The sequence below is a fragment of a genome, unplaced genomic scaffold, assembly GCF_019419815.1.
Source record: "Pyrus x bretschneideri cultivar Hongxiangsu unplaced genomic scaffold, Pyrus_bretschneideri_v1 Contig12, whole genome shotgun sequence".
Lineage (NCBI taxonomy): Eukaryota > Viridiplantae > Streptophyta > Magnoliopsida > Rosales > Rosaceae > Pyrus > Pyrus x bretschneideri.
Window position 1 is genome coordinate 4,529,339 of NW_025999413.1, and position 13,162 is coordinate 4,542,500.

Sequence of the window (13,162 nt, forward strand, 5' to 3'; positions counted from 1 at the left end):
CAATACAGTTAGCAAGTTTGTTAGTAGTTGGTTAGAGTTATTAGGCTTTCTAGTATAAAAATTGAGTGTGTAATCTTAATTCTTTTAAGTCAATATACAAGTCTCATATTTCTCTCCAGTTCAGCTTTCTCAGTTACTCTTTCTTCTCCATTTTCTCTTCAATTCTCAAATATTTCAATGTAGTTAACACTCTAAAAATCACACTCTAAAAATCATACTCTTCTTTGAGTAAATCTGTCGTAGGTGTTTGGGAGCATGGCATATTTTTCAAAGAGCACTAGTGTACTACTACTCTAAATTTGAACGTATTGTCTTCTTTTTCGATCTAAACCGTGGTAACATTAGAATTGTACAAGCTGGAACTTTGAACGGGAATTGCAATGTTATCCAGTCGACATATTCAGTTATACGGTAAGCTTGAATCCTCTTCGTAAGTATGGTAATTTAATTGAAGCAGATGCAGGCCAGAGAAATCTCTTTGACATGGGAAAGTTACAGAAGTCTACTAGTGTGCCGCGGTATTTCAGGGAAGTTGGTGAGCAAGAGAAGCAGCACTGCAAGAAAAAACAGTTTTCGCAACGAAATATTTGGCCACTGAAGTAGGATTTCGACCCCAAAGGTATAGAAGGCATGTCAGTTGGCAGACTGAGAAGTAGAACAAGGGTTAACTGATAAGTAACTTCACTTGAATCTTTGGTTAACTACATGTACTTAATTACCATGTATCTTGCTTTTACTGCTCTTTGTTTGTGTTGATCTCACTTCTCCGATCATCCTCAATTAAAATCATTGTTTTCTCTTCACTAAATATTATGACTTTTCTCTAGCAACTTTCCAGAATCCAAAATGCTTGAATTTGATTACGCATAGGTAATCTTTATCTAAATTAAATCTGTAAGAACTTTCATGATAGTGTTGCCATTAATTAATTGAAAAATGTATAACATCTTTGCACTAATGTTTTGTAACTAATTCCATCATTGTGTAAATGCCTTTTCGTTCCTTGTGGGAAAAGAACAGCTCGCACTGTTTTCATATGATTGTTATCAATCGGGCATGGTTGATGAAAGTGTGTTTTTCTCAGAAGAAAAAAAATCAAACTTTATATCTGATGGGGAATGCAAATAAGGCTCCACTATTAAATGCATCCAAGAAGGCTGTACATACGTCAAGTCATCCACATCTCCGATCATCGTCCATTACTTGTCTTACAAATAGATCAAAAAAAAAAAAAAAAAAAGAAAAAAAAGACAAACGCATCAAATGTGAGATTATATTTTGGTCTTCTTCTTTTGTGAGAATGAGATTCTTACTTGTCTTCGTAGTTCTTTTAAGTTTTCATCAATTATCAATCAAGCAAGGTTGATGAAAGTGTGTTTTCCTCACAAAAAGAAGAAAATCAAACAATATACATTATGGGGAAAGCAAAGAAGGTTCCACTATTGAATGTATCCAAGAAGACTATTCATGTATGACATCTACCACCGATTTTAAGTGGGATATGATTTTTGGAGTGCCGATAACACTTTTAAAAAAAAAAGCTGATAAAAAAGAATGAATTTTTCTGGATTAAAGTATTCTCATAATTAATTTGATGTGTTACATAATTAATATCTACTCGAAAGTGTGGCGTATCAAAGTGTGCGCACAACAATAACTATATTTACATATAAAAGTTTGTACGAAGGGAGAAGAAAAGGAAAATTAGGAGGTGGAATGGCATCTATCATCGAAACATAAAGATTTTCACTTTCAGATACGAGGACAATTGATGAAGCGTATACGACTCCTCCGACTGATCGTGATGCTTGGCCAGAGTTGGCAATGGAAGAAGGGCGCATTGGAGGTATATATATATGTACATGCCTTGATCCTAACAAATTAAGACTTGTATATAATTCTATTTAATGATATAAATTTTAGGCTCAATATAGCTTACCACTAATATCATCGATACTGTCTTTAACTTTATTAAGCACATATTACTAAGTGTAGAGTTTTATCACAAAATAACTCAATAATTTTAATATGATAGAATCTCTCTTATATAAATCACATAATCCTTTTCTCTTCCCGTATTTCTAATTATTTTGCTTTTGTCCATTACGTAGAAATGCAGGACTGCTAATAACAGCTTTATAAATAATCCATTCTCTTTTAATTCATCTGCCGTAGAATTTCCCTTTTGTCTTCAAATTGTATTTAACTATAGAGTTATATACCCAAATTCATATATAAACCTAACTTTCTAGTACAATTTAAACAAAAAAAAAAAAAAAAGAACAATTGGTGGCGAACCACTCTTCCGAGCTTTGATGTGGTTAGTTGAGAGTTGCACTCTATTTATGGCTACAATCAATCATATCGAACTCAAAACCTCCTATTTTTATTTTTTTTAGGAAACTGTTGTCTGCATTATTTCACTAGGTGATTTGTTGTGGTTTTGCAAGTGCATTAAAATTGAGACTAACTTAACCCAAGCACATACGACACCGTTCCATTCTTACTCGGTACACAGAGCAGCTTCGTTAGCTTTGGACTTCGAGAGAGAGAGAGTTGGAGGAGGAGAGAGTGAGGAAGAAACTACTGATACTCTACGCCACCCAAACCGGAAACGCTTTAGACGTCGCCGAGCGAGTGAGCCCCGAAGCCGAGCGCAGAGACTGGCCAGGGAGATACTCCTGATCCCATGAAGGTAAAAAGCTTTTGCTTTTTCATAGCAATTCAGTTAACTTGTTTATTTATTGTAATTCTCCCTTGTGGGTAATTTGATAAAGGTTAAATATGTGAAAAAGATTGCATCTTTATGTGTATGCAGGGGTTTTGGAAAGATCTTCTGCAGAAAAATCTGAGTAGGCAATGGCTGGAGGGACTCCGTTACGCTGTTTTCGGATTGGGTGATTCCGGTTATCAGAAATTCAATGTATATTGTTTTGTGCCATTTCTTTATCTTCTGCACGATTGTTTGTTTGTTGCAGCCTGTTGTATGCTTGATGAGTATAAAGTGTTGCTTTTTGACCCGTAATATATGGAATTTATATGATTGTGACGTTCGAGTTGTGGTTTGCAGTTTGTGGCAAAGAAGCTTGATAGGAGACTTTGGGACCTTGGGGCAACCCCGATTGTCCAAAGAGGTTTGGGAGACGATCAGCACCCGTCAGGGTACGATTTTAGTTCCTTTTTTTTTTTTATTATTTTCAAAATTAGTTAATGAAATCTTGCTATATGTAGAAACTGGGACGATGTATTTTCTTTTACCGTTAACCGGTACCCTGCTGTGGATCTGTGGATGGCATCATTGTGGAATACATTGAATAAAATCGATCCCAACTACTTCCCCAATGGCCCAGACTTTTTGATTCCATATGAAAATTTTATGGCGAAACCAAAGGTTCAGATTCTATATCACGACATTGACAGGGTGGATTCACAAGTTTCATCTAAATCAGGTAATTTGGCTATTCATAGTTCCCCTCTTTCTATAATTGTGTATTTGCAAATATCATTTTACGGACCAATGGTTAGAAATCATGTTTCCAAAAGCAGTAGGCATTTTACGACCGATAGGTTTTCAGATTCTATTAAATGGCATGTCACAATCCTTTTTATTTCCTTGCCTTTCCCCCTTTAAACCCAAATAAATTTAATGTTAAACAAGGAATGTTTGATACCATATGTTGAGAATCAATGTCATTTGTAGGTGAAGTAAGTGTGTGAGGTTGGTGAAGTAAGTGGAGGTTGTAGGTGAAGTAGGTGGATGTTGTAGGTGAAGTAAGTGTGTGAGGTTGGTGAAGTAAGTGGAGGTTGTAGGTGAAGTAGGTGGATGTTGTAGGTGAAGCAAGTGTGTGGTGTAGCTTTCATTTGGTTTGCTATAAATACCCAAGTCTCCAAGCATTGTATATCATCCAAGGAAAAACAAAGCCTAGAGCTAAATAAGAAAAGCTTTGCTAATTAGTTTGTATTGTGAGTTTTCTTTAAGAGTGTGCTCTATTTTCTTCTTCTTGGGATCATTAGAGTTATCTTGGATACTCTTCTTATTCAACACCATATGTGTATGTCATTTCTGTTGAGCTCATCCTTGCATACAGTTTATATGTAGTGTCTAATTAAGTCATGCCTCTGGGGTTTTCTCAGACTTGAATCACATGGCATTGCAGATTGAAAGGGCATGCAGAATGTCTCCTTTGAAGTTTTCTCTTGACAGGCCTGACTGCATTCTTAAATTGGTAATGTTAGAATGCTATGTTATCGTGTGTAGAAAATTCTGCTATTTCTAAATGCAGAAGAACCTGTGAATCTAAGTTGGTGATGTTTTTGTTTCATGCATTCCTCAGCTCGGTTAAACTTTTGTCTTGTAGGTAAAAAATGAACCACTGACTAAATCAGGTTGTAAAGACAAAGAAGTGCATCACTTCGAATTTGAATTTGTTTCATCTGTAAGTTGCCTACTATGTGCTTGTTACCGTTTATTTTTTGTTTCAACCAATGTATTGTTACCGTTTGTTTCAAAGTGAATTGTTTCATTTGATATGCCAGCCTATTCCATATGAAGTTGGTGACGTACTTGAGGTTCTCCCCAGTCAAAATCCTGCTGCAGTGGATACTTTCATACTTTGTTGTAATTTGGACCCTGAATCATTCATCACAGTGAGTATTTTCTTTTGTATATTGGTTGAAATGTTGAGTGGTGCTACCTTAAAATTTTTACTAAAATAAAATATTGAATTTTGTTGAATTTTTTTCTTTTCACATAATTTACTTATACTTCAAAAACAATTTTTTTGAAATCTGTTTACAAGAGAAAGGAAAAGGGAACTATTTATATAGTTCTTCTTTTTCTCATTTTTTATTCTTACTTTTGGCACTGTTGATTTCAGGTTCATCCTTCAGAAATGGAGAATCAGCTTCCTGATACTTGTATCCCCATCAAATTAAATACTTTTGTTGAATTGACAATGGATGTTGCATCAGCTTCTCCTCGACGCTGTTTCTTCGAGGCAAGAATATAGCATGTATATACACATGCTAATGCCCTTCAATTGATCTTCCTTGAATATTTTTCAGGTCATGAGTATGTTTGCATCCGCTGAACATGAAAAAGAAAGACTTAAGTATTTTGTGTCACCAGAAGGAAGAGATGATCTATACCAATACAATCAGAGGGAACAACGGACTGTTCTGGAGGTTTTAGGGGATTTCCCCTCTGTTCAATTGCCATTCGAATGGCTGATACGGTTGGTTCCTCCTTTGAAAAGGAGGGCTTTCTCCATCTCTTCGTCCCCTTCTGCCCACCTCAATCAAGTTCACTTAAAGGTTAATGTAGTATCATGGACAACACTGTTCAAAACAATTCGAGCAGGTCTCTGTTCAAATTGGCTATCCAAGCTTGATCCTGAATAACGTACGTCATATGCTGTACATGTAAATCATATTATTAAACAATGCAAATTATACGAATTACCGTTTCATGTCCTTGATTTTTGTTCTTCTGTAATAAGCAGGTGTTTACGTTCCAGTGTGGTTTCAGAAAGGTTCCCTTCCTCCCCCACGACCATCACTTCCTCTCATTCTCATTGGACCTGGAACTGGCTGTGCGCCTTTTCGTGGATTTGTGGAGGAAAGAGCTATACAAAGCTTGACCGAATCAACTGGTCCAGTGATATTCTTCTTTGGATGCAGAAACGAGGACAATGATTTTTGGTTATCCAATTCACAAGATGGTGGGGTACTTTCAGAAGCAAAGGGCGGGGGCTTTTTGTTGCCTTCCAAGAGACCAGTCACAGAAGTCTATGTGCAGGATAAGATGCGGGAACACAGCCAGAAGTTGTGGAAATTGCTGATGGAGGGGGTTGCTATTTACATTGCAGGTTCTTCTACAAAAATGCCAGCAGATGTATTATTAGCCTTTGAGGAGATTATTTACAAAGAAAGTGAGCTTCCACAGGAATCGGCAGTGAGATGGGTTAGAGAATTGGAAAAGGCTGGCAGATACTATGTTGAAGCATGGAGTTGAGCATCGCTGGAATCGTGACCTTGGAATCTTCTGGTGAGAACCAAAGACCAAATATTTCAAGAAACTTCATGGTTTGACTTTGAATATGGTAGCGGAGATTTGCTAGTAGTAGTAGTAGTAGTAGTAGAGAGTATCTATACAAAGAAAAAGATATGACAGGCCGGCTGGTTTAAGTTTTTATTAACATTCCCTTTGCATTAGGGTGTCAGAAATTGATTTCAAAGTTTTGTTATTTTGTGTTCATATTGACCATATTGAGATATACTCTTTGCCTTTCACTTCTCTCTTCCTCCTTACCATCTTATTTGGATGGACGTGTTATTGCGCTCGATATTAACAGTTTAAAAGTGAGAGATTTTTGGGTAATAAACTATTTTTTATTAACATTAACGGTTGTCGAGGGGATTACAGTAGTTAACTAACTAGTGCCATGATATTGCACAAAATATTAATTGAGTGATTTTACTGATACGTGTATGATGTATGTATAGTAATAAGAGTTGACCTAATCCCGTGTAAATAGAAAACATATAGGGGTGATGGGTCATCACTACTAAATGACTTGTGAATAAAACATGATTCCACTATAAATGTGAGTTATGTCAGGTAGCTAAAACCGTGAGTCCGTCCTCTTATATCCGTGTTCAAATTCCCTGTCCAATAGAACGATCACCGAGATTTATTTCATCTTGGATCGGGTTTTGATTGGGCTATCAAGCTACATTTAATCTAGGCCTTTCAATCTTGGGCCTGGGTTACCTAACCATTCCCAAGAACCAGAAACAAACAAGGCCGGAGAGAAACTGGCACTTTATCCTCCCAGTCTCCAGATGAACAGATATCTCTGTCTGTCTGAGTCTCCACTCAAAGCCGAAGATAACAAACTAAAGGCCGCCGTATTGCGGCTGCAGCTGCCGCAGCTATTAAGTATGCGAGAGTTATACTTTAATTGCAAGAGCTTGGTGGAGTGAGAGGCAGTTTAAAGACATTGCCCCATACTTTGAGTGAATCTGTCGTAGGTGCTGTGCTTGGGAGCATGGCATCTTTTTGAAAGAGTACTACTACTCTAGGTTTGAATTTTTTATTTATTTATTATTATTATTTTTTTTTTTTCCAATCTAAACCGTGGTAACATTAGAATTATACAAGCCGGAACTTCTAACGGGAATTGCAATGTCATCCAAATTTGTTCTTAATAATTTTATATTTTCACTACAATATATTTCAACTTGTAAAATTGTAACTCAAGCTTGTTTTCATTACAAGCAAATATTGATGTTCTAAGATACACTGATGAGATGAGAGAGTCAAAACTTGAAAAATAGTATGTTGAAGAGAAAGATATCAGTCATTAAGTAATTCACTATGCGTAGTTCAAGCTTGTTTCTTTTTACTAGTTACCTGAAATTTTCTCTCTTTAATGATAAAAACTGCATCAAACTTATACAAGGTTTGGACTTTTTGAGCATGTAAGTCATTTTCGCACACTTGTGTTTACATTTTGTAAATCAAATGAGATTTACACGACAAAAATAAACATAAATGTACATAACAAAAGGAAAAAAAAAAAGGTCAGCGAAAATTATTTCCCTTTCAAGAATTGCCTAATTTGGTATTCCCACAACTTAATGTATGTGCATGGAAGCGGAAAAAGATATGAAACAGAATCCCAGCTTTAAGGAAGGTAAGCCTGCAGCAAGAAAGGGTTGGCCAAAATTATCAAATGGACAAGTCATCACCACCGGCCAGTGGGGTTTTATTTGGCACTGATTGAAAACCAAAATTTAACACGCACGAAATAGGGTCGTGGCCTAATTGAAAACCAAAATTAATATTTTCCACTAAAAAAAAAAAAAAAACAAAATCAGGCAAAGCCCCACTGCGCCCAGTTCATCTCTCTCCTCCCCCTCGAAGATAGGCGTTGGTTGCTACAATTCTCCCTTTGCTGAGTGTGAACTTTTGTGTCAATTTAAAAGTGTCCTTGGGGGCCTTGAGTAGGCCTTCATTCTCTGTTATTGTTTTTATTGTTTTTCAGGAGTACCATTGTTAATTTAGACCAACATATTGATTTGTATAATGTTATTGTTAGATAGTTAACTTACGCTAAATCGAACTTCTTGTCAACAAATTGAGCAATAAGTAAATCGAACTTTTTTTTAATGAACTGAGCTTGTGCACTGCTCCTTTATTCTTTAAAATTAAGGTACCTATTAGTGCTTGACAGTTGAGAATGAATGGATTGGACCTTGCATAATTTTAGTCCAAACAACAGGCAACTGCAGTCGCCCGAGCAAGCAGCAACCACACTGTTTCTGCATCTGGTTCACTCCCTCTCCTGCGCTCTGATCTATTACGTAAAACCTTTTTCTCCCACTTCCCAAGAAACCCATAATCTTACTTGCTGATCTGTGCAATATTGATCCTCTCACTTCTCCGATCATCCTCCATTGAAATCAGTGTTTTCTCTTATCTAAAGATTATGACTTTTCTCTAGCAACTTCCCAGAATCCAAAACGCTTGAATTTGATTGCTAATAGGGTTCTCTTTATCTAAATTAAATCTGTAAGAACTCTCATGAATCATGATAGCGTTGCCATTAATTACTTGAAAAATATATGACATCTTTTCACTAATGTTTTGTAAGTTTGTAACTAATCCCATTATTGTATGAATGTCTTTTCGCTCTTCATGATTGCTATCCATCAGTTGATGAAAGTGTGTTTTTCTCAGAAGAAGAAAATCAAACCGTGTACCTGATGGGGAAAGTAAATAAGGCTCCACTATAAATGTGTTCAAGAAACTAGAAAGCTGTACATATATAACATCTACAACCAATTTTACTTGGAATATAATTTTCTCTAAAATTTGGAGAATGAGAAAAGATACAAGTCTTGCATGTCTTACGAGTAGATCAAGAAAAAAGAAAGGCAGCACATCAAAGGTGAGATAATAGTTTGGTCTTTTTCTTTTGTGAGAATGATTCTTGTCTTTGTAGTTGTTCAAGTTTCTCATATGTTATCAATCAAGCACGGTTTATGAAAATGTGTCTTCCTCCGAAGAAAAAAATCAAACCCGTATGCATGATGGGGAAAGCAAAGAAGGCTCCACTATCAAATGTATCCAAGAAAGCTATACATATCACATGATTCGCATCTACTAGCTATTTCACGTGGAATATTATTTTCTCTAGAACTATTGAAAAGAGAAAAGGTATGAGTCTTACTTGTCCTACAAGTTGACGAAAAAAGAAGAAAAAAAAAGAGAAAGACAACACAACAAAGGTGAGATTATGCTTTGGACTTTTTCTTTGGTGAGAATAAGATTTTTACTCGTCTTCGTAGTACGTTGTTTCAAGTTTTTCTTGTATTATCAATCAGGCAAAGTTGGTGAAAATGTGTCTTCCTCGGAAGAAGAAAATCAAACAGTATAGGTTATGGGGAAAGCAAAGAAGGCTCCACAATCAAATGTACCCAAGCAGGATGTACATATGTAACATCTACTACCGATTTCACGTGGAATATAATTTTCTCTAGAATTTGTAAAAGAGAAAAGATATGGGCTTACTTGTCTTACAAGTAGACCCAAAAATAAGACAGCACATCAAATGTTAGATTATACTTTGTTCTTTTTCTTTTGTGAAAATGCAATTCTTACTTGTCTTTGTAGTTGTTCAAGTTTCTCATCTGTTATTAATCAAGCACAATTGATGAAAGTGTGTCTTCCTCAGAGGAATAAAATTAAACCATATACATGATAGGGAAAGCAAAGAAGCTCCACAATTAAATGTATCCGAGAAGTTTGTACATATATAACAACCAATACATAGAATATAATTCTCTCTATAATTTGTAAGAAGAGAAAAGATAGAGTCTTACTTTTCTAACAAGTAGACAAAAAAAAAAAAAAAAAAAAAAAGGACAATCTGTCAAGGTGAGATTATATTTTGGTCTTTTTCTTTTGTGAAAATGTGATTCTTACTTGTTTTCGTAGTTGTTCAATTTTCTCATTTCACATCAGAATGAGATTCTTCCCAAGTTTCTTTAAATTTCTCTCCATTTTTCTCATTTGATTTCATTTTCTTTTCATCTTCGAAAACTTGTAATGATTTAGGAGGCTTATATTTTCAAAATTGTTAAATATTTTGGATTGCAGGTTCTTCCTTGTTAGAGCAGGACTTTGGTTTATTTTCGTTCTTGGATCTTGTTGCTTCCCCTTTGGTTACCCTTAGTTGAAAATCAGGTAAAAGGTGATCGAGTTGAGTTGGAAGTTAAAAATTCGGGAGATAAACACACGTACTATGATTTCTTCTCTTGTTCTTGGCTTAGTAAAATCAGTGTCGTATCCATATTCTTGGTATCTGAGTTTTCGTTAATCGGTGTCTCCCATCATATCTTATCGATGCCATTAGAAACTCATACACACACGTTTCTGTGCTTCGTAGTGTGGAAATTTACTAGTTATTATTTTGTTAGTGGGCTCTGCCTCTGCACGCTGTCTTTAGAAACCCATAAGCTGAAAAGCTTTGGTCTGCACTCTGCAGTACCTAGTTGAACTGGTTCATTGCATATAGAGATCAAATGGGGTCCTGAAAGATTGGTAGGCTAGTAGGTCACTATATTCGTGCATTCTGTTTTTCGCCGGTGAGAATCCTGGCGGTGGTGAAGAGGTTGGGCAGTGGGAACTGAAAAGAGGACGCGCATGTAGAAGAAAGACCAAAGACCAAAGCTTCTTATTTAAATTTAAGAAATATTTGCTTCTTTGTTTTTCCACATATGCTCCATTAACAACAAATCTCCTTGAATAAATGGACAGATTAAATATGACAGCTACAATTGTTCATACAGTTCTTAATCGTAAAAATTATGATAGTTGGAGTTCTCGGGTTAAGACCTGCTTGTCGACCGAAGACCTTTAAGACATTGTCGAAGGCACTTATAAACCTCCTACAAGAGAAGGTAGCGAAACCGTCCATTAGACTTGGAGGAAGAAGGATGTCAAAGGGCCTTATATGCAATGCAGAGTTCTTTCAGGGATGAAACGGGTAAATTTATAAAGGACAAAATCACAGTCAAACAAGCATGAGATACTTTGTTTAAAACCTTGAAATCACGACATAATCGATCATCAATTAAAAAAAGTACATACTTACATAATGAAGAAAGTTAAATTATCACTATAAAATCAATTGGCAGTATGAGAGTAACAAAACCTTATACAACAATGGTTGAAGGAAAAAAAGAAAAGTTGATAAACATATATATGGCAATGGTTGTACCTTGTTGGTTATTCTGTTTTTAGTAGGAATATTTTTGTAATTATAATGGATTACAGTATTCTCATAATTTGATGTGTGAGATATTTAATATGCAATTGAAAGAGTGGCGTATCAAAGTGTGCACAACAATCGTCTGAATGATCACCTCATTAATCCCTCTTGAGCCAAGTTGATGATGCGACTGCAGTGAAAAAAGATATTATCCTGTAACTTGGGCTTTCATCCTTCCCAAAAACACCAGAATGCCACCATAAAGTAGCTTTCCTCAGTAAAAACCGCCTGAGTGATCACTCAGTGTAAAAGGTTGTTCACTGACCCCAAAGCCACATTTAAGCACTTCTTTGAATGAGTTGAGCTCGCGCGCTGTTTATTTATGCTTTAAAATTAAAAATCCATTCGTGTTTACAATTAAAATGAACGGATCGAGCCTCGAACAAGTCCAATGCACAATTCAGTCCAAACAACAGGCACCTCCAGTCGCCCGAGCAAGCGGCAACCAAACTGGTTCTACATCTGGTTCTCTACCTCTCCTGAGCTCTGATATGGTAATTTGATATGTGCAACATTGATTCTCTTACTTCTCCGATCATCCTCCATTAAAATGTTGAATAAGAAGAGTATCCAAGATAACTCTAATGATCCCAAGAAGAAGAAAATAGAGCACACTCTTAAAGAAAGCTCACAAAACAAACTAATTAGCAAAGCTTTTCTTATTTAGCCCTAGGCTTTGTTTTTCCTTGGATGATATACAATGCTTGGGGACTTGGGTATTTATAGCAAACCAAATGAAAGCTACACCACACACTTAATTAAACTAAGATTATTTACTACCACACAAAACCCATTAATTTCACCTAATTTTTCCACTCAACCATACCTAACATTTGTGACATTGATTAATTGTGCTAAGCACTCAACACTCCCCCTCAATGTCAGCTCTCATTCTTTGCACTGTGCTGAGCAGACAGCGAAAATTTTCGAGCTTGCCTGTACTTAAACTTTTTGTGAACAAGTCCGCAACTTGATCATTCGTCTTGACCTGTCTCATCTCAATCTCTTCTTGTAGAACCTTTTCTCTGATAAAGTGGTAGTGCACTTCCACATGTTTAGTTCTTGCATGAAAGACTGGATTTTCCGCCAAGCGAATGGCCGATTGGTTATCACAGTACAATGGTACTGGATAATCTACTGGTTGATGTAGATCACTCATCAACTGTACCAGCCATGCATTCTCTTGAGCTGCCATTGCTGCTGCTCTATACTCTGCTTCTGTGGTTGACAAAGATACCGTTGGCTGTCTCTTGCTACACCAAGAGATGGTTCCAGAACCAAGCTTAAACACATACCCAGTTGTTGATCTCCTGGTGTCATGATCTCCCGCATAGTCAGCATCACAGTAACCAACTAACTTGCAGTCTTCACCTTTCTTGTACAAAAGACCATAGTCAATTGTACTCTTCACATATCTCAGTATTCGTCGAACTGCTTCCAAATGAGGTCTCTTTGGATTTTGCATGTACCGACTCATCACACCAACTGCATAAGAAATGTCAGGTCGAGTCAAGGTTAAGTAGATTAGACTACCTACCAATTGTCGATACATTGTCGCATCTTCCAAATCTTTTCCTTCATGTGCACACATTTTGGCGTTTGGTTCCATCGGTGTCAAAATTGGCTTGCATTCGAGCATTCCAAATTTCTTCAATAAATCTTTGGAATATTTTTGTTGACAGAGAAATATTCCTTCTTGTGTGCGATCAATCTCTAGACCAAGGAAGTGCTTGAGTTGGCCAAGTTCCTTCATCTGGAAACGGACTGATAAATTCTCCTTCGTCCGAAGAATTTCTGCCTCATCATCACCGGTTATGATCAAG

General features: G+C 36.4%; 1 pseudogene; it reads left to right on the top strand.

The window, feature by feature from the left end:
* Nucleotides 1-1,771: 1,771 nt before the first annotated feature.
* On the top strand, nucleotides 1,772-6,291 carry LOC103947817 (annotated as a pseudogene).
* The last annotated feature ends 6,871 nt before the right edge of the window (nucleotides 6,292-13,162 follow it).